At 47.1% G+C, this 21989-nt stretch overlaps 1 protein-coding gene across 1 annotated transcript in view; it reads right to left on the bottom strand.

The window, feature by feature from the left end:
* LOC144168594 (oxytocin receptor-like) overlaps positions 1-14544 on the bottom strand; it is a 133148-nt gene extending 118604 nt beyond the window's left edge. The window contains exon 1 of the mRNA XM_077697543.1: positions 14306-14544. The gene's annotated coding sequence lies outside the window, so the exon portion shown is untranslated. The remainder of the gene's footprint in view (positions 1-14305) is intronic.
* Between the last annotated feature and the right edge of the window lie 7445 nt (positions 14545-21989).

Here is a 21989-nt window from a genome sequence, read left to right as displayed (position 1 = left end):
AGCCGAGTATAGTGCGTCGCCAGGCTAGTTGGTACAGCATGACTGCGGAGTGCATAGCGCAGCCAAAGACTTACGACTGGGAGGGCGTACGTGTGCACCCTTCCTGTCCTTCGTCTTTGGTGCCGCTATGCCCTGCTCAGGTATGTATACTCAGCAGTCGCGCGCACCGCTCAAGGCGGCGCATCAGTGCAACGCCGCAATCCCTACAAAGGGACTTCCTGGCACTGAAATATTAAGTGCAGAGCACGCCTTGTCGTCCTAGCTTGCTCGCTCGACCCACCGGGGAAACGCTGTTGTTCGCGGCGTACCCCAGAGCCTTCGAAAGCCAAGCGGTTTATATAGTCATAAGCGTTCGAAACTCGTGAAACGCTGGCGCTTGTCATACATCTTCCCGTTGTTTAGCACAAAGAAAACTATAGGTACATTGCAGGAAAGATATACGTCATTAACCAGCGCCGCCAGCGTTCCTTTAGTTAAGGACGCCCGTTGGGTTGGTTTTTATAAACGCAAAATGTGGCAGTGCAACGCTGGCACGTGCGGGAGAAAAGCACAAAGAGAAGAGAACTCCCGCAGGCGCAGTTTCAGGCAGGGGGCGCGAGCATTGCGAAGGCGGGAAATTTGAATTGCATGGGGTGGTAACAGTAAGCGGATAACGGCGGTACATCCCATTAATGAGAATCACTGCTCTGCACTTCCGACAGCTTTCGCATTGAGTGGAACGGCTTTAATTTTTTTTTTGTTTCACGCACTCAGGCTGAGGAGAAAAGCGAATGTAAAGGCCCAAGAATTAGCCAAGCGTATATATAGAGCCCGGTTTGCTATACTCGGCACTTGTGGAGGGGTGTTAACGCACCGGAGCAGCGCCTGCACTATGAGGTGTGCCGAAATGTTTGGCTATCTGCACCCCCGGGGAATCCTGAAAGTGCACCGAAACCTCGATACACAGGCATTTTCCTTTTTCGCCAACATTAGGAGATTGGCCACCAAGGCAGCGGCATATAACCCACGTCCTCATGCTCAGGAGCACAGTGCCTTATAGCTGCTCAGCCATTGCGGACACTTTCTGAAACTCCATTCGGCTCTCCAAACATTCCTATTTCAACTTCGTTATAAACTACACCTGGTTTTGAGAAACAGTTACGTCGATCCGTATACGTCTGTTTTAAGAAATTCGTTATAAGAAGCATCGCAACGTGTACTCCATGGAGTTACGGCCGGTCTAAAACAAAGAGTAAAATTCCTTTGAAATCTAAATTTTCGGTAAACTACATTTACTACTAGTGCTACTGGACATTTGGACGTTACTGAAATTTATTAGAGAGTGATGTTGGGTTTAAGAAATGCGACTCTGGGGTGAAAAAAAGCCGGATTCGGCAACATATTCCCCTACAAAGCAATAAAATCTCACCCAGAGCAACCGCGCATCTCCGGTTAATCGGCGAAAAACAACCATGCTTCGCCGAAGAGTCCGACGATGCAAAGAAGAAACATGTCGCCGAATTCGATATCGAACAAGAATGTGGTTTCGCCACATTCGACTGGAGGACGGCGCCACTGACTCAAAAGAACGATTCACGTGTCGTTGAACCCGCTGTATCAGCTTTCCCCACACTTCCCATTCGGCACAGCGCCCAACATTCGCTCAGCAAAGAAAGGCACAGAAGCCACCGCGGAGATCGCTCACACTGATCAGCGCCTTGTGCTGGACAACTTGGCCCCAATTTACGACCAGCGTGTTGTGCATTCCAGACGCACATCATCAGTAGGCGCGTTGCCAGTAAGCAGGCATATAACAAAGGCTTCTTCAGAAGCTGATTTTTAATTCAGTCTCGAATTCAAATTTAGAGTGCGTTGCATATTGCAGGCGTTTTTCGTCTAAGTATTCAGTGCACGCTAAATTTCAGTTCAAGCAGACAGACCACTGAGTTGTGTATATATACCACGTCGGCCCCAACTTTACAAGGAAAAAAATATGGCCACGTATCTCTTCGCTTGGTTGGAAATGTCGTCGAAAAACTACTGCCTTTTGCCGCCCCTGGCACGTAACCTCTTATCCTCTCTCAGCTGCCCACATCTCACGCTATTCTTCTCTTGTCTTGGTCCACCCGTGATAAATGCAATGAAGGTTTGCTGAATCCAATTTAATTTTCCTGAGTTCGCGCTGCTGGCGCGCCATCTGATGGAAATTTTTGTTGCTGTTGAGCTTGGTGCTCGAGCCCCGAGCACGAGGACCTGGCGCGGGCGATTTTTTTTACTTTGTCGTTAAATTGATTGATTGATTAATTGATTGATTGATTGATTGATTGATTGATTGATTGATTGATTGATTGATTGATTGATTGATTGATTGATTGATTGATTGATTGATTGATTGATTGATTGATTGATTGATTGATTGATTGATTGCAGGGTTTAACGCGCCAATGAACGCAGGCGATGAGGCGCGCCGTAGTGGAGGGCTACGGATTAATTTTGACCACCTGGGGATCTTTAACGTGCGCCGAAATCTCGTACACATGGGCGTTTTTTCTTTTCGCCTCCATCAGAAAAGCGGCCGCCTCGGCCGGGAATCGAACCCGCGACGTCGTGCTCAGCAGCGCAGCGTCTTAGCCACTGAGCCACCGCGGCGGGCTTTGGGGTTAAATGGGCACTCAAGACAAAATATAAGTTGCTCTAGATTGATAGATCAGATCACCAAGAACACGAATGTACCACTCTTGCTCCTAGCTTTCCTAAAATAAGGTAGAAAATAACGAAAACGTGAGGATAGATGTCGCCGCCACTGGCCATACCGCGCAACTTACACCGGAAGTGGTTAAACTTTCGTGACAAATATTGTAACAATAGGCCTTCTGAAGTTTATAAAAACTGATCTGGAAGTCATTGTAGTGTTATGTTTAAACGTCGAAGAACAAAAAGAAAGCTAAAAGCAATATCATGGGAGCTCAGCCGATAGATCCCGCGGTGACCCCAAACGCCGAGTTGGTTTCTGGTTTCGTGCAATACCTTGGCCAGATATAATTGTGCGACCCTTGTACAGTTCTGCGGGAAGGCATAGCCACTTTTATTATGACCCTCTTTGTGCTACGGCTACGCTTAAAGGACACGGGAATGCTTATTTTGGCTAAAGCCACTGTAGTTTCGAGTGCACGGAACCTCTGGCGTACAACGTCTTCCGTCACTGCCGCTGGGTGGCGCTACTCTGCTATACTCAGTGACAACTTAAGAACGGCACCGGAAGTTGCCGCTATGCCTTATCACCGTAGCCGGTTGTTTCTCCGCGCGGCGCAAGCCTGGCGTTACTGGGAATATTTTGAAGATGACGTGAGCCGTTCCCGTGATTTTTTGGACTTAATATGCTTATAAACGACTCCAGTGACGACAAACAAACTGCGTGAGACAAGGCAGACGATATCACGCATTGAAAGCAAACCCCTTTCAAAACGCGCGCGCACTGACGTCATGGGTCCGGCGCTTTGGCGGAGTGATACACTACATGAGGTGGTGCCGTTCTTGAGTTGTAACCGAGTATAGTGTGTGCACGGCACACCCACCCGATTCAAAGGGTACAGCCCAAATAGCATCATCATCATCATCATTCGGCGGTACTGCTATGCGAGGAGGCGCCACCACCAACACTCACGCGGCCTAAAAAGGTCAATACGCCTTTGCTTTAACGAAGCGTTCACACTGATCCCAGGCCTCATGAAGAAACATTTAACTTGGTCTATGTTGTGTCGTGGGCGACGGCGAGCGGCCTCGGCGGCGACGGGAGCGAGGGACGGCCGCCGGGCCCACGCACAAGCCCAAGAAGAAGAGTGCGACCTGCTCGTACCAAGACCAGAACCCAAAGAGAACGTTTATTGTTCAACAAGACGACACCGAGACGCATACGCACGTGACCCGTCACGTGCGACCACAGCAACGACATCTAGTTACAATTAATACAACCAAACGCCCACAGTGAGCGGGCGCTCCACTAGAGGGCGCCACTACACCACAGTCTACCGGAGCAACAAAGGACGTGGGTGTTCGGGAAAGCACGACTGATTTGACCAAAACTGACGAAACCGCTTGGTACGTGGTAGCGCTGTTTTCCGTTGCTTCTATACTGCTATACATCACCGGTGCTTCGCTTGCTTCTGGTTTATCTTGACGCAAACAGTGGCTGCTGCAGCCGCTGTTTGCGTCATGGAATCACTGCGGGAGAAATGAGGAAGGGCAATGCATTGTCTGATTGGCGATTTCTCAACAATTAAGATATCTTTCAGCACCGAATAAACACTAAAATAGCTATGGAAATGTCACGCTTTTGTTTGAAAACAATTTGCTGGTTGACTTGCTGGTGCCCCTTTAAAATGTTGTTTTCAACATGCTTTCCTTTGTTACAAAAAATTTGTCTATGCAAACACCTAGTTTTAGAATTCTTATAATTTCTGGCCGGGAGGTGAAACGAGGGACCGACTGACCGACATGCAGCCATTCAGACAACGCGAAATTTTCGCGTTTAAGTAGCTCAAGAAAATTAACGGCTTTTAAATATCTGGAATGCCTTTTAAAGCTAGTGTGACCGCCCCTGCAAACGACTCCATGGAGTGCAGAATATGGGAAATAAGGCAGGTGCGCACAATGTTGAGGGCTGATCTATCCCTTCGCACTAAAGTAAAACGCGACTGGCAAGTACCGGAAGTAATAATGACGCTCTATCTTCACGTAGTGGTCGAATGCGACTCATCGGGCTCGATTAAGACCGATAGCCCCATCGCGGAGCGGTTTGATTGGAATCGACCAATGGAACCTATAGGTATGCTTCTGATCGACGAGCGAAACGTTTATTTTTTTTTTTTCGTCGTGCAAAAAAAAAAATCCCCGCATTTCCCCAAGGGGAAGAATGTGAAAGTGCGAATGCACGAGTTGAATTTGCGCGGTTCGGTAATGTTCGCGAAAGAGAGATCACACACACACACACACACAACTACAAAGAAAGAAAGATGCATTTATTCCCAGACACCTATTTGTGTTGTCGTTGTACTTGATTGCTAGAGCGGATCTCATCTTTGAAATTTCGTGTCAGTACTCCTTTAAGCGGGCGCATTAGCCCTTCTCACGCCCGATTCCTGGCCAATCCCCCACGTGGGTATGTGCCATGTCAGCGGCCAGGCAGCGCGCGCCCATCTCGCCCCGTTGCTAAGGAAGACGAGGAGCGCGCGCACCCGCAGCTGTTGCTATGCGGACTACGGCGGCGGACGATTCAGGCTCGCTTAAGAAGTGCATTCGCACTTAAAAAAATGCGAAAATATATGCTGCTTGAACGTGACAAGTGGAATTCCCCACTAATCATCGAAGCGTCGAAGCCTGCATGAAGGTAATATCGAATTCGTAGACCCTGCTTAGTAAACGGAAGGTCAAGGTCTTTCCGAAAAAAACTGAAGCAAAGGGAGGTTTTTCTTTTTTTTTTCACACAGATTCCGAATATCCCATTGAAGTTATCTCCGCTAAATAAGACAAGCCCTTCTCCTTGGATGGCGTTGATTGGCCGAGCCCTTTATGACGTCAATGATGACAGATGTGGTCCTGCGGCGCTGGGTGTATTACGCACTGGAAACAAGCACTTATCACCAAGACACGCCATATGGGCGGGAACGCTACTATTGGACGTCCCAATGTCCCCTTCGGCTGCTAAACGACATGTGGCGCCATACGCGTGGTTCAGAAATAATACTATTTACAGTCAAACCTCGATATATCGAACAGTGCGGTACCCGCGAAATAGTTCGATATAACCAGAATTCGATATATAAAATCACGTAAAAACGCGTCATAAACTGGTACAAATAAATAAATTAACGAATTGTGCAGTAAATACTCACTTGGTGCTTCGAAGTATTTATTCTTTTGGCTTAAAGTACTGCAGCAAGGTAGCCTGGCATGTTATACACGACTTCCTCAACGTAGTCCAAACGTTCCACAAGCGACAGGCCGGTGCCTTCTATAGCGCTGCAGTAGCGATGCGGTAGGGCCAAAACCGCTGAAGCCTCGGTCGAAGTTGGGAGCGGGGCACTATCAGCGCTTGCGGGTACAACCTCGGCAGCGTCTTCGTTTGTGCGCTCAGTAGTAACCCCCGCTAGGATCTCCACATCCGTCAGATCCGCCGTCGTTCCGGTGCTGTCGTCACCGCCAACAAAGTCATCAATGCACATGCTTCGTGGCTCAGCACCAACAAAGCGCTCCAGCTGGCCCCAGGTTTCTTCAAGCTCGCATTCTTCTTTTGCACCGTCCAATTCTGCTTCGGTGCAACCGATGCGCAGCAGTCAAAAACGCCCATCGCGCCACCGCTATCCTTGAGGGTACTGCGGGATAGCTCGCCGCCTGTCAACAGAGCGCGAGCGGTTTGGGCAGTCTGGGGTGGCGGAGTTCGATATACCCATTTCATGTCCGTCCCAGTTCGAAATAAAAAATTAAAAATGCATGGGATTTTCCGCGTGATGTAGAAAGTGTTCGATATAGGCAATAATTCGATATACCCGTGTTCGATATATCGAGGTTTGTCTGTAATTCCCGGCCACGGCGGCCGCTTTTCTGATGGAGGCGGAAAGCAAAAAATGTCCGTGTGTTCGAGGTTTAGGCGCACGTTAAATATCCCCACGCGGCCAAAATTAATCCGGAGCCCTCATTAATATGGCGTGCCTCATAACCTGTGTAGTTTCGGCGCGTTAAGCCCCATAATCAAATCAATTAATCAATCAGAAATAAAAAATTATGCAGGAATTCGGAGAGTTATCTAATAATGTGTACCATTCTTGTGCCGTTTGACTTGAGTGTGAGTTTCTTCCAGGGAAATTTCTTGGTTTTTTAATCCTGTCCGGCCAACTTTCTCCAGTTACGTTATTATAACGACCACAGGTGAAACTTTCGTGCAATCTTCATTATTGTGGATAGGCAGGGCGTTACACGGTTCGTCATTCTCCATAAATATTTTTATTATTTTATTATTATTCTTAGTTTTTCTTTTTCAAAATTTCGTTCGACCCCGTATGTCCATTTGTGCTAATATAACTACTACAGGTGGAACTTTCGCGAAATCTGCTTTATTGTGGAAATGCCATGCGGTCTACCTTTTGGCATTTCTCGTGATTTTTTGATATTTTTTCTCATTTTTCAGCTTTTCAAAATTTCGTCCGAGCAATTGTCTCCATTTACGTTATTATGAAGATTGCATTTGGAACTCCCCCGAAATCTGCATTTTTGTGGAAATGCAAGTCGTTACACGGTTCACCCTTCTCCGTAATTATTTTGTTTTTAATATATATTTTTTTAATTTTCCAAAATTTCGTCTGACCAATAATCTCCATTTGCGCTATTCTAGCGATCACAGGTGGAACTTTCGCGAAATCTGCATTATTGTAAAAACGCAGGGCGTTACATGTTTCGGGATTTTTCGTTTTTTTATGTTTCTTACTTTTTAGTTTTTCAAAATTTTGTTGATTTTGACCACCCGGTCATCTTTAACGTGCGCCGAAATCCCAACACACGGGCGTTTTCTCTGTTTGCCTCCATCAGAAATTTTTATGGTGCGTCCTCAAGTTCTACCCCTAGAACAGAAAGGAATCTCTTCCGTCCTGGAAGGACAGAACTCCCTTCTCAGTTCCGATATTGCGTCGGGAAGGGTCTTCTTGATGCGACATCCTGACGTAAATGGTCGCATGACCCTGTCACCGGTGGCCTTTTCATAAACAAGTGAAATGCCCCAAACAGGACTACATTTCACGTAAGCGCCCTATCTACTTGCATGCGCGGATGCGGGAATATTTGAGCGTGGATATGCTATACGTAACGGCGCAGCGCATGTGAACGCTGTATTGTTCAAATAAGCAGCTTTGTCGAAATAAACCCCTGTTCCGAGTAGCGCTCGTCCTTGTTTTTCTCCGCTTACTTATTGGTTTACTCCAAACGTGCACGTCAAACCAACTGACTCATCATTATCTGCGTCCACGATATACTAAATCTGGCTGCAGGCACAACAGATTAATTCCCATCTGCAATATTTCTTTTCTAGGCAAAGTCGTTCGGCCAGTAATTAGCCTCCCGTTTCCATCCTCATATAGGAAAGGTCGCGCTTTGTGCGGCACCCTCGCGGCGTACTTTGTCAGCGGCCTGTTGCTGGGCAGAATATCCCCAGACTCTATAGGTTTGTTGGCTGAAGCAGCGAGAAGGAGAACTTTCAACTTGTTTGCCTATTCAGTGTTTAAATTATTCACAACGATGCTGGAAACGCTTTACGGGTTTCTGTTTATAGGCTACATGAGCGCGTGAGCGTGAGAAAGTCCACACGCCTGAATGAAGAGCTGCGCACTCGATCAACGTTATGCAAATGAAAGCTAAATGGCACGTAGGAAGGAAAATTATGGGTCCACTTTTAGGCCCCCACCCACCCTCCTTATCCTCTCCCTCCCTCCTCTCTCTCTCCCTCCCTCTCTCTCTCTATCTCTCTCCTGTTTTTTTGTTTGCTTTAGGACATTTTTTCCCTACTTGTCACATGTCTTTTCTTAGGTGCTATGTATTTCTACCGAGGTATTTACCCACTTCCATTTCTTTTTGCGGGTAGTTTCTGGCCTGACCTGCGAGAAAATATGCATTTTTTCAGCGCTGTCTGAACGGCGTTATCTTGGGATTTTTGGGGGCTTCGGGATTGCTCATGATGTTTTTATTTAAAATCGTTGATGGCAGTTATACATGGTACCTGCTGCAATAAAACTGCTAATTAGATAGTCGTATGAAAAGTTCAATTTCATTTAATTTGTTCCTGGATAGCTGCGATAAACATGAGTGACAGCCATTTTCGGTAACCGAACTCCTGTCGTAAAAGTCTATGTACTGACAGCAGGCGGTAAGCCCGAAATGCTTACAACTCCTCGGTGAACTACTAATTATGACAAGTGACTGAAACTCTGCGCAACGATATGTTAGTCTTAGCGGCAAGTTGAAGTATTATTTTGCCCCAAGGTGTGTACGTTAGACTGAGATCTAGTGAACATTCGCGGGAAGGCTGAATTTGCCACAAGGTGTTTCTGTGTGCAGACGACGGACACGATTGAGCCGCCTGTTTGCGGTATAAAGCCTTGGCGAAAGTGGGCATGGGGACAGAGTGGTGAGAATGGTGGAGGCAATGGGGGTGGGAGTAATGGGAGGAAAAGGAGAGGGGGAGGGTGGGTCAAATTAATTCAGTTTTCAACACATCATCTGTAACACAAGTGGGAACTCGCTGCTTCCGCAGACCCAGCTGCGTCGGCCGCATGCATGTAAATTTCTACAGGCAGCGTAAAATCACAATATAATTTAACCAGGGTGTCGTACAGGAACCGATCCGATATTCTTGCTGGAACTGAACCCGAACCCAAACCGCTATTTTTCGAGCACACTGAACCCTAATCGGAACTGGACGGAAAAAATAAATAACGGTTACCGGTTCACGACGAAATGATTCGGCCATACGGTGTTGATATTGCGCGGCCAGTGTCATTCGGGGATTTTTCTTTTTGACGCAACCTCAGCGCCGTGATCAACTAGACCTTAGATCTATCACAACACTGTCAATGCCCCCCTACAATGGCCTCCACTCGAAGAAAAAAAATCGCGCAATAATGCGCGCGATTATATACTGAAATTCTATGTTGCTGGTCACGCCCGGTAGAACCATCACACTCTCGCCTGCGTGCAAGCGATATGCAACATACGCATTGCGCTTCTAGGTTCTCACTGCGACTATACAAGCATTGTACATCAACACAAAATGAACGTTGAAATAACGAAGTAATGTATCTTTCATAATTACCTTGTGCAGTATTTTGTTTTCAAACATAGCGTACATTATTGCAGGGCAATGGTGTCTTTTGTATTAGGCCGCTTAATTAACGGATGGATGAATAAAGTGTTAATTTCGTCAAAAAAAGGCCAAGGGATGGTGGGTTATTGGTCACGGGGGGTGGCAACAAGACCATGCCTTCCAGCCTCCCCCAGCACGCTTGTCATGGCCCAAACATTCAACGACGGGTCGGTGCTGCGCATCGCGCTCTCCAACATCACGCCCTTCAAGTACATGTACACCGCATGGAGGGGGTTCTTCGGGGCAACCATACAATACCTATGTGAGCTAGATACGCTCTTCGGGCTTTACACTGAGAGCGTTACGGTCGGCATGCTCCTAGATAAATTAAAGATAATTTATAAGGGTTATAGAATGTATTAGTTTAGAGCGGTCTCGGAGGCTTGATGAATATTGTTGAGGGATCTATCAGATGGAGGATATTTATGTATCTCTAGGCGGTAGGGAATGACTATATTACGGTACGTTTTTATTAGTAATCTGGCCGATCTCAGTTAGAAGTGCCCGAATGATGAAAAAGCTTGGTGACTTAAAAAAAAATTACGCCCATCTTCCCGCGAGGAAACCCTGATGTGATGCGACGCATCGGGGAGTTCAATTGGCGTTTCCGTTGTGTTGATTCTCTAAATCGCGTGAAACGTTTAGCGTCACGTGCCCGTCGCTTCGCAGCCTTGTCTTCAGTTGAAGTAACGTTGCCATCAGCGCTTGGATTGACGCTGGTACTCGATTGTGTCAAACCACTCGCTGACGGGACTGTTGCTTCCATCGCACTACAACGGAAGAAGCAACGGAGTCGTCGTCGTCAAGCGAAGCACAAGCAAAGTCAAGCACAGTCAAGCGAACGCACTTGACTGAACCGGTGCAGCGCGCTCACCGCTTTATATTCAGCACTTGAAGGAGAGGAGACGAACGGAGGAGAGTTGCGCATACACAGTGAGAGCAAATGCGAGAGAGAAGCGTCAGCGAAGCGCGCGCAGCTGTTATGATAATGAGACAGAGGGAGCGCTTTGCACACAGCTGTTGGCGAGAAGAACGGAGGAGAGTTTGCGCATGCGCAGGTGGTGTGCGGACGCCGCGACGGCGCTGGAGGGACATACCCGAGAGCAAGAGATGCGTCACATCTAAAATGTACAGAGGGCAGGCAAAGCAGGCCTCCGATTGCTGCAACGCGTTGCAGTACACCTTACCCTAAAAGTGCCTACTTGTTGCATTTGTATCGTTCCTGGGGATGCGGAGGGATAAATGGTGATTTCATGCTGTGATACAACACTGCTTACATTGTTCTTGGCAAAATGTCGTCCTATAAGTTCACTGTTGTATAGAGGTCAGACCGAGTCTATAGGGACTCGTTACAGAATAGTGCGGCTGGAAAGAACGTTTGCGCATGAGTAAACCATTGTTAAAATTATTGTGCCATTTTTGTAAATTGGTATGGGTATTAAAATGCAGGCAGAATTTTCTTTTGCTTGACGTGAAAGGCAGCTCAACGCCGAAGTCGCTTAAGTTTGTGGTCGCCGCTATTCCCCGGCTGCGTTTACTTACACGCTATCATGGTACGTCAAAGCAGCCATGAAAGCTAAATAAACCGTGTCAAATCAACCATGAAAGTCAAATAAACTTTGACCTTGATTAATGTGAAAGAAATTGCCTTTGGCAACTCGGTATACCCTATTCCGTCCTCACAGGACGTTGTTTTCAGGAAAAACAAGATAAGTATTGAAGCACTTCCAACTTTTACTCTACCACTTCAGCGGTGACGTAACGGGGGGAAACAGATTTATCGGTGCGTTAGCTTCATGTTAGCAATCAAGACATGCGGTTGATTGATTGTAGGGTTTAACGCGCCGACGCAACGCAGGCGATGAGGCGCGCCGTAGTGGAGGGCTCCAGATTGATTTTGACCACCTGGGGATCTTTAACGTGCGCCGAAATCTCATACACACGGGCGTTTTTGCTCTTCGCCTCCATCAGAAAAGCGGCCGCCGCGGCCGGGAATCGAACCCGCGACCTGAAGACATGCGGTAAAACAATACTGGGTGTACATGATTTTTAGCGGTAGTTTTCGTCGGTAGTCTCAAATCGCATAAATGTGTTCCTCTGACATCACAAGGACTGGGCAACAAAGTGCCAGTGAACGGCAACAAATTCATTTATTTTCCCCTCTATCTGGCCTAATCGTCGGCTGCTTTAAAGTCGACATCACTGCCACTGGGATAAAAGCCGTACCTTGAATGAAGAAAATTTGAATTATTTGGTCACAGCGCCTTTGAACTACGAAGTTAATATTTTTCGCGCTTAGTTCGAATTAATCTTTCCGAACCGGTTCGTTGTGTAATCTAGTCGAATCGGATCTGAACCGGAACGAAATTATTTCACCCGAACCCGGAACGTAACCGAACCGGTACTTTTTCCGGTTCTACACACTGGATTTAACAAATGTTTACTTACTGTCATCCCATTTCTTGTACCTCGAACTTTTTTACGGTCATCAATACAGTTAGCGTTTTTAATTTTTCTTGCGCAAATACATTTTTATGTCACTATTTCCAATTTTCGCGCGGTGCATGCCGTAAGCTGCCCAGAATAAAAGACGTCAAAACCGGGGTATTCTCGAGAAAAGCGTGATTTAGCGATAAGCGTAGTTTTATATTTTCTCGGGGTAAGTCACATTTTGAGGAAAGCCCAACGCAATCTCGCTAATGACTATAGGCTTCCTAATAAAACAGTCCCCTTCCATAAACTGGGGTCACCTTAACGAAATATTATCCGAAACAAAATACCACCCATTTCAATCACTCCCCGTCATGTAGCGCTTCTTCTAAACGTTACACAGAAAATTTTGTATCAAAATGTGCAGGCATTATGGACAAAAATATTTCGAGGAAAGCGGCGAGGAATTCTCGATGCTTTTGAAAGCTGGGTATAAAACATCAACAGCTTTAGAGTTACATGAAATTTCGCCTTGTTACTGAAATGGTATTTACTATACTTCGCACGCATGCACACGAATGCATGCGAAAAGTAAAATAAATTATTGCGAAATAAGTTAACCATTGGTGCTCTTTTTCTACCTTCGCTGCGTAGTTGCAACCCCCCCCCCCCCCACCCTTTTATTTGCCATCGCATTTCCGCAGGCAACACTGCAGCACGCAGAATTTCCTTTCGCTGAAAGCAAGCTCCGTAAGGGGAGGAGGAAGGGAACATAAAAGAAGAAAAGTAAAAAAGAAAAAGAAAATAGTGCAAAATAATGAATAAACAAAACGTCCGGATGCAGTGGGCGTACTTTCTCCAACTTTCCGACTGTTTTCTTTAGTGTCGCATTGTACAGAGGTATAGCAAACATGGCTGATGGTCGTGGGGAGCCATAAGAGTCGCGCAATCGATTTGCATAATTATCGGTAATCGTCATTTGATTACAACCTCAGTGGCCTTGTCCGTCCCCCTCCTTCCCACAACCCGAAACTTCTACGACAGTGCCACGCATAGCAATATTTCTTGTTGCCTTTTTGTCAATCACAAGCTGTGGTCATGAAATCGGCAACAAAGTCCCCTAAGTTTGTATTTGCAAAAAAAAAAAAAAAAATCCTTGAAATTTTTCTGTGCCGAAAAGTATTCCATGAGCAGCGTATAGGCAACGCAAAATCGTCGGTCCAAGCAAAAGTTGGGGCTAAGAAATTCGGTAAAGGTATTGGGAATGAAGAAAATGCTAAAAAAATGAATTATATAACGTCGTATATGTTACGCCTCGGAGTCTTTCACTCATTTCTGAATCCTGCGAATATTTTTTTCCCGGTATTTGTTGAATGATACGGCTGCGTAACATTAGGAAAGGTGAGTAGGACGCTCAAAGAGAACGCTCTTACGTCATAATCGTAGTGGCGAAGATGAGCGAATCGCAGGCACTTAGAGGAGTTACAAACAGTCGAAATAAAGCAAAACGATGTGTAACTAACTGCGGGCTCCTGTACTCTATTGAAGCTAATTATAGTGGAAAGCCATAGCTGCGGCGTTAAGTTTGTAATATTCAGATAATAAATTGTGACATATATGTATACTCGCGTAAATTTAAAACTATACATATATTTTTAATTAACCAAAAAGACAACAATCAATACACGCTCTTTTACCATCAAGTGTGTGAGACCTCCCTAAAAGGCCAAGCCTCTTTTTGTGTGTACGTGAACAACGGCTAAGTAGAGCGGACATTCGCAATAATCATTCTTAAACCATTTTTTTTTATTCGCGGAAATTTTCAAAAGCGTTGGTGAAAGACAGGAAAACTATTTATTGGGGCAAACGCCAATTCTTCAACAAGTCTCCAAGCTTATAAATAAAACTGGTAAAATTTCCGTGCTCACACAAAAATTATTACTACTGGTTCCCACTTCCTGCTTCGTCCGAGAATAAGTAGCGAGTACTTACCGGCAGGTCCCACCGAAGTTTTTCTCCCTGAAATGTCACGGCAGTGGCGCTTTTTGCGTGAGTTAATGTCACACTTGCGCCATGGCACCGGCGTCACACAATCAAGAAAAAGGAGAGAAAAAAAAGCACTCGCTTCGTTTCTACCCGCTTGTAAATCAACTTTCCTGGAAATCAGCTTCGCCGCCACAGACGCGCCGTCGCCGTCTTGCCGCTTAGAAGTTCCCGTATAGTGAGCAAGCACGCGTTAAGCTCGGCGCCCAGGTCGCGACTGAATGAGACGCGCGCTTTCCCGCGAAACTCGATTCGTCGCGTCCTTCCTTTTTCCTCATCACTCACCGGGCGTACCCTCCCTCGAACTCCCTAGGGTCTCCTTTCTGGTTATTCCCACGCGTTCCCTAGACCTTCCCTCCTCGTTTTCCCCGACGTCTCACTGCTACCGCACAGGCGCGTTCCCTAGATTCCCTATGCGCCCGCGCTCTTCCGCCAACGGGAGAACGGTTTTTTTAATGCCCTTTGATCTCACTGCCAAGTGTTTTCTGGTGTTTCTTTCGGTTTTCTTGATACCTGACAACGGGCTCTCGTCACACATTGTCGCCGGCTTCTGTATCGAGCGTGAGCTCTGTTGCTTTCCGGCACTGGGTTCGGGGGTAGAAAGGGGTTGGGCAATTTGTCGCCTCCACCTGCGGGGAGCAACTTGTTGCCGTCTGTGGTTTCATTACTTCTCTTGTCTTGGCATAGCATGTTTCGAATGAATGCCACGAATTTATGGCTAGGTGTACAGTTTGAAGTTGGACGGCAGAATCACGAGCCCATTACGCCGGGTTTAAGGGCAGGGCTCCTAAGTGCTAACTCCTCTTCTTGAAATTTCTCAATTTCATTGTGTATGCGTGCACTTCTATCATGGGAGTGCAATTCATATTTCCTGATTTTTTGCAACCTTTGTGTTAGTCGATTCAAGTTTTCTTTTCATATTAGTGCAGATTTCTTTCACTTTTTCCCCTCCTTTGTTCATCTCCTTCAGGCTTTGCATATACCAAGCCGGCTTCGGAAAAAACTGCAAAAGAAAACGCCGCATTCAGACAAGGTTTCGCACTCGCTTCTTCCGGCGCAGACAATCCTTTTAACGCCCCATCTTCCTCATCCTAAAGATTTTCGAGTTTCTGCGAACAGCTGAAAAAAAAATGGGGAAAGACGGGGGTTACGTTCGCGTTTCTGTAATCTTAAAAGCGCGGAGGTGTCTGTCTTTATTCTGTCTCGTCCTAGCAGTTGTGGGGTCCGGGAGAGGAGAAGACACTGCGTGGCCTTGTGCACTCGAACAGTGGGACCATTCTTTCCGCAATGTCCCAGGCGCATTCCCGAACTCTTTCGACGTCTCGAAATCAAAGGAAACCCAGATGTCGGGGCCCTTAACTGTCTCACGATGAAAATAACGAAATTTGCTGCATATTCTTAAGTTGCTTAGGTTCCTCTAAAAAGAAAGCACTTCGCTGAGCGGAAATTAAACGGGATAAGCACTCAAAAGGAATACGTACACCACTGGGGTCTGTTGAGTGTGTGTGTTTGTAAGTAAAAGATTACGTTTCATAATGGGTCTGAAGAACAGCGATTGGGAGATTGAAGCCGAGCTAATGTACCCAATAATACAATAAGCGTCAAATGTCAACCCTGCAGCTGGGCTTGAAGGGAGGACAGAGAGATTTCTTTCCGTGCACCCGTCGCAATACTCAAACCTTCCGACTCCTGCCAATTCGGCGGATCTAGTTTCACGTGTCGCGTTCTCTTTGATTTTCCTCTAGGCAATCGAAGAACACACAAGTTGGGCCGAATCAGGCAGAAGCTGTGTCGCTGCCTCGGGGCCTGGAGCCAGTAAACAAAGGTCAGGAGCTGGCCCATTACAGCGGGTGGCATCACACGACGCAACTTTCCTGGTAACGTCATACAAGGCAATTTCCTTTCTTTACTTCTTTATTTCCTTCGTTACTTATTTACTTTTCTCTTTATTTTGCTCATTCTTTGTTTTCATATTTTTGCATTGCTTTGTTTCCCAATATTTCAATTTGTTTCCTTACCATTTACTCTCCCTCAACCCGCTCGGCAACTCTATAATATTACACAAAGAACTCCTCAAAAGCCACAACGTGCTCATCAGAATTGACTGGATTCCAGGCCACGAGGAGACTAGCGATATCACGCTGTGGGCAACCCAGGGTTCCCTTGGCAGCATTGAGGCCAGCCTGCAGCATGCAGCATCGGTCGTAGATGAATACGCGCGCCGCTGCGGCCTCGAATGTTCCCCTGAAAAATCGGAGTACGTGCATCTTCGCCCCAAACCAAAAGATACGACTCAAATCGCACTTTCCTTGCGAACCGGGCCAATCACAGAACGCGACGAAATCCGTGTCTTGGGACTCTTCATACACCAGAGCAGGAAAGTCGACACAACCCTGCGCAAGTTACGTATGGTCGGGGATCAAGTGGGCCGCATGGTCCGTCGGGTCTCAAACAAGCGGGGGGGTCTCAGAAGCCGCGATGCTTTGCGCCTCGCCAACGCTCTCGTGACCAGTCGGATCCTATATTCGACACCCTACCTACGTTTGCGCAAATGTGATGTGCACACGCTCGAAGGCATTCTCCGCAAGATATACAAGCGCGCCCTCGACCTCCCGATCTCGACGTCTAACCAGCGTCTTGCAGATTTGGGCATGACCAACACGTACGGAGAACTCAAAGAGGCCCATCTCCATAACCAGTACCTGCGGCTTACCAAGTCGCACGCTGGGAGATGCCTCTTACAACGCCTCCACATCTCCTACACATATCAGGCAGAAGAGCGAACCACGATCCCAGAGGACTGGCGTGGTGCGTTGAATATCCAGCCTCTACCCCAAAACATGGCTAGGGGTACTCACGAAGGCAGGCGAACTGCGCGGGTTACAGCCTTGCAAGGACGCTATGGGTCCCGGACTGGAGTATTCTACACGGACGCGTCTGGCCCTCACCACGGGGTGTGTACACGGCAGCCGTAATCCATCAAAACGTGCCTGTTCAAGGGCTCACTTTTCGAGCACCGGACATTTCTCACGCGGAGGAAGTCGCCATAGCTCTCGCCGCAGCGGACCCCGCATCTCGGATCATTATTACCGATTCGCGAAGTGCGTGCCAAAATCTTACCAAAGGTCGCATCACCATTCGCGCTGCTCGAATCCTCAAGGGCTGTTATTATATGGACCGCCCAAATACACGTTCCGTCATCTGGACTCCAGCTCACGCAGGACTAGGTGGTAACGAGGCTGCCGATGCCTCAGCCCGCGCGCTTGATTCCCGGGACCCTCCTTGCCCTCCATCTCTTGACGATCCAGAACCTAACCCGGTCAGCTCATTTCGCGACATCACAGCGATGTGCAAATTGAACAGGCTCCGATTTCCGCCTCCGGAGCCGGGCCTGACTAAGGCTGACGAGCGATGGCTCTTACGGCTGTACACTAACACGGTATTGTGCCCGGCGATACTAAAGCACTTCAATCCGGCCTTCTCCGGGGAATGCCCACACTGTGATCATCCATTTGCGGATACTTTTCACATGGTGTGGGCATGCCCATCCAACCCGGCGGTCCCCCCAATCACGTCCCCTTCCCCCCCTACCCGTGAGAGCTGGGAGGCTGCCCTGCTCGGCTGTTCGACCTTGGAGGGCCAACGAGCCCTCGTGGCCAGGGCGCGCGCCGCCGCGGAAGCCACAGGGGTCCCGGACTAGGGACTCCTCCTAGAGTTTGTACAGGGTCGGCGCTTAAGGCCGCCCCTATCTCTCACTTGTATATAGTCTTAATAAATGTTTTTCACCACCACCACCACCCAAGGAACCAGTCCGCCCACGAGGCGGCACAGGAGTGTTTGAACTTTACGCCTCCACTGGTTCCCCTTACAGCCTCCACACCCACTCCTCCAGCCCTCCTACTTCTCCGACTAAAGAAACGTAAAAGACAACGTTACCAACAGGTTACACCCCCTGGGTATCTTGCCAACATTGTCTGCTGCAGCACATCCGAGGAAGTATTCATTAACAAGCTGTGCGCGGATGCCGCCTACACTCCTCACATTACCCAGAAATGGACAAGATGCCCCAACACACCCCCACGATGCCCCTACTGCAACACTGACGTCAAATCAAATCTCCACCACCCAGTGTGGACGTGCCCACACTTTGCCAAACATCGCCCAGAGAGTTTAACAAACATTAATCCCGATACCCTACCACATGAAGCACATACAGGATTAGACGCATCTTTATTGCGAACAATTGGCGCTTTTGCAGTTAAGAGTGGTCTGGCGCGAGTGGTCTAACTGGGGCCGACCGCGGTGAAGACTTCCAGGCCCCCACAACACGAATCCCCTCTTTGAATACAGACCTTGATTAGTAATCCCCTTCCTTCCATCCCTCTCCCCACTCTACGGCAAACGCCCTCCTTGCTCCAATAAAAAGACTCAATCAATCAATCCTTACCATTTCTTTGTGTTTTATTCCATTCATTGCATTTTCTTTTTCCATTTCTCACTTTCTTTTAATCATTCTTTATTCATTTCCTTACTTCCTTCCCATTTCTTTCTTTTCTTTTTTGCTGGTTTTTCTGGCATTTCCCTGAACAGTACTTTTTGTTTCATAATCACTTTTTCTTGCGGCCTTTGTCGTCCTATATGTTTCTCTTTTCTTCCTGTACTTATCGGAATATTTATTACTCTTCCCTTATTGATTCGTTTTCCACCGTATTAGCCTTCTCCCATTTTTCTCTTCTTATCACGTTATATCTTTCTTGTGTACGCTTTTCTTTTTGCCTGTAATTTTTCGTCCTTTTGTTCACTTTCTCTTCACGCCTGTTTCTTTTCCCCCACCGTTTCAATCTTTGTTTACTTCATACTTCGATACCTCCCAGTCCATTCCTTTTTCGCAAATTTGAATGCCTTTTTTTTCCTTGTGTCTTTTTATTCGTTTTTCTTTCTTATCTATTTCAGCCAGTATATGTTTTCCCTGCCTTTTTGTCTTGCTGTCTTTCTTCGTTTCGCATTCTTTTTGTCGTTCCGCACTGTTCCCTTTCTTTCTCTTACCATTATGTTTCAATGCTGTTTTCTCAAAACCTGTTCCTTCCCGTATTTCTGCCACCTCCCCATTCATCGCTTCATGGTTCCTCTTCACTTTACAGCGAGCGCTGTCAATAGTTTATTATGGGCCTACATTTTCTCGCCGAACTCCTGTCGACCTGTGTGCATCGCCGGTACCACGACGCGCGCATAGAACGGCACACATTAAAAAGAATTAGCAGTGGCTTAGCTCGGCTATGCCAGGATATACTTAGTGTGAGCTGAGGTTCAGCTTCTTAGCTGGTTGCCTAAGCATGATAATTAGCTGATTATCATGCTTACTGCTGCTAAAACGATTTCCAATACTATAAAATCCAATCCAATTTAACCAAATCCAATTCAATCCGATCAAATTCAATTCAATCCAATCCAGTTGTGGCGACGGCGGCTCCGCCGCGCAAACTGTGCGCCGTGAGACGTCACCGCTCCTCGCGCATGCGCAGCATGGCTTTCCAGGAGCCACGCGAAACTGCTCAACATCGGCCAGAGTAGCTCAGGCTACAAAAGAAACAGAACGCTTTTGCTAGTTCAGACGTTTTCGTGTTTGAACCCGGGACACCCCTGCATGTGACCCAGGAGTGATAGTCACTCGACGATCAATGTTTTGTTGATTAGTAACAAGTACCAACTACGGGATTTCGTATTGATGTATTGTTGCCCGTTTAACGGCCCGGGAGGCTGAATAAAAAGTTCAGCATGCATGGCGTTTACATTTCGCCGCAAGGAGAAGCAGCCACACCAAAATGTTATGGCAGATAATTAGAACTTTATAAGAATGTCAAAGCGAAGCCTGGTTGGACGTTCTGTAGATCTGCTCTTGAAATTTCCGTTGAACTCCACCCCCCCCCCCCCCCCCCCCCTCCCTACAGTCCCCTCACAGTACTGCAGGTCCTGGAGTTCCTGAATCCAGTACTCGCAAGCATCGGGTGATAAAATGCCGACGTGCTCCCTTCACTGAGTGAAGCCGTCAAGGGCGCTTTTATTTTTCAATGGAACGCCAGAGGTCCGCTGCCACGTAACACTGACCTCCCTTCGGATAAGGTACCGCGCGACGTCCAGGGGCCTGACTGCCTCACTGATTGAAGTGGAGGAATGATGCGCTTCTTTTGACAGGCGATCAGCCTCCTCATCTCCATTGATGCCTACGTGAGCAGGTAGCCACTGCATAGGGATACTGAGGACCTTGGCGCTGAGTTTTATGTGAGTGTGCCACGTTTTTCACAGGAAAGAAGGCAGCATCTCCTCAACTCTACGGAAGCTAGACTCTCGGCGGCCGTTCTCGGAGGAGAAAATATTAGTGCGGGCGAGAAATGGTGGTATTATATTTGAGCGGTTCAGTCTGGCTAAAGTGGGAGAGGTAGGGTGTAGATACGTAAATTGTTCAATCCAAATTCTTGTGATAAAGCAGATACATAAACTTCAGTTTGGCAATATTCCGACGCTTCGGAAGTGGCTCTGTCTCTAGCTGTTTTAACATATTAGTAACGGATGATTGTATCCCGTAATCAGAACGAATGAACAGTGCTGCGAGCCGTTGGATCCGCTCTGTTTTCTATATGTCGTGTGTAGTGTGGACGCCATACAATTGCTCTAGACTCGAGGACTGGTCGGATTAATGTGCGGTATGCTCTAGTTGAACTTTTTTTGGAGACCGCCTTAGTTTTCTGTGCAGAAAGCAGAGCTTTCTAAATGCTTTGTTGCAAATGTCAGCGTGGTGCATGTCAGCCTGCCAAGGCTAGCCTGGCAAATGCGCCTAGCTTGCTACTCCAGATGCATAAGAAAAATAAAATGAATTTGATGGATGGGATGATGATGACTATGATGACGACGGATATTCCTCCTATTGCCCTTTCTCCATATCTGATAAACCTCAGACGTGAGTAGGCTTTATTTCTTTCGCACACCATCGATTTCGCATTGTATTTATTGATTTGTTAACCCCGCGACACCGGGACCATCCTAGGCGCTGCAGGATTTTTAAATAAATAAATGCACCACTCAACAGTAGGATATCTCTTTCATTCCTTAAAAATGGTGTAATTTTGAACCCCCCTTACTTCCGCCATATCAATCACACTCATTGACCGAAGCCGTCTGCATTCGGGCAGTTCGGTCCTGGTAAGACATTCGGCCCCATCCATAAAGAGCAATAGTCACTGTTTTTAGGTTGCCAATTATGCCCTTCCCGCCACACATCCGCCAATCACAGCTCGGGTCAATTCTTAAGCTTTTGTTGTTATTGTACTGGTTACGAAATGTGAGGTCAACTTAAAAAGCATGACGGAACACTGACTTCGGTGCGCAGATGCAATGTATACAATTTTGAATTTCCCTCCGTTTTCTCGTAATTCTGTGCTTCTGGTCACACTGGGTGGTTACTACGTGACATCACTGTGTCTTTTTCTATCACCATCGCTCAGCCATATTCCTTCCTCCTGTCTTCGCAGTACCACTCAACCTCGTGCGTCATTTTACGGCACCTGAGTTTCACTGGACATGTACCATCGATAGTATTTACTTTCTACTACAGTCGACTCCCGTTAATACGAAGTCC

Source organism: Haemaphysalis longicornis, unplaced genomic scaffold, assembly GCF_048455015.1.
Source record: "Haemaphysalis longicornis isolate Haplotype H1 unplaced genomic scaffold, Haemaphysalis longicornis Haplotype H1 scaffold_2, whole genome shotgun sequence".
Classification (NCBI taxonomy): domain Eukaryota; kingdom Metazoa; phylum Arthropoda; class Arachnida; order Ixodida; family Ixodidae; genus Haemaphysalis; species Haemaphysalis longicornis.
This window is presented reverse-complemented; position numbering and strand designations above follow the sequence as displayed.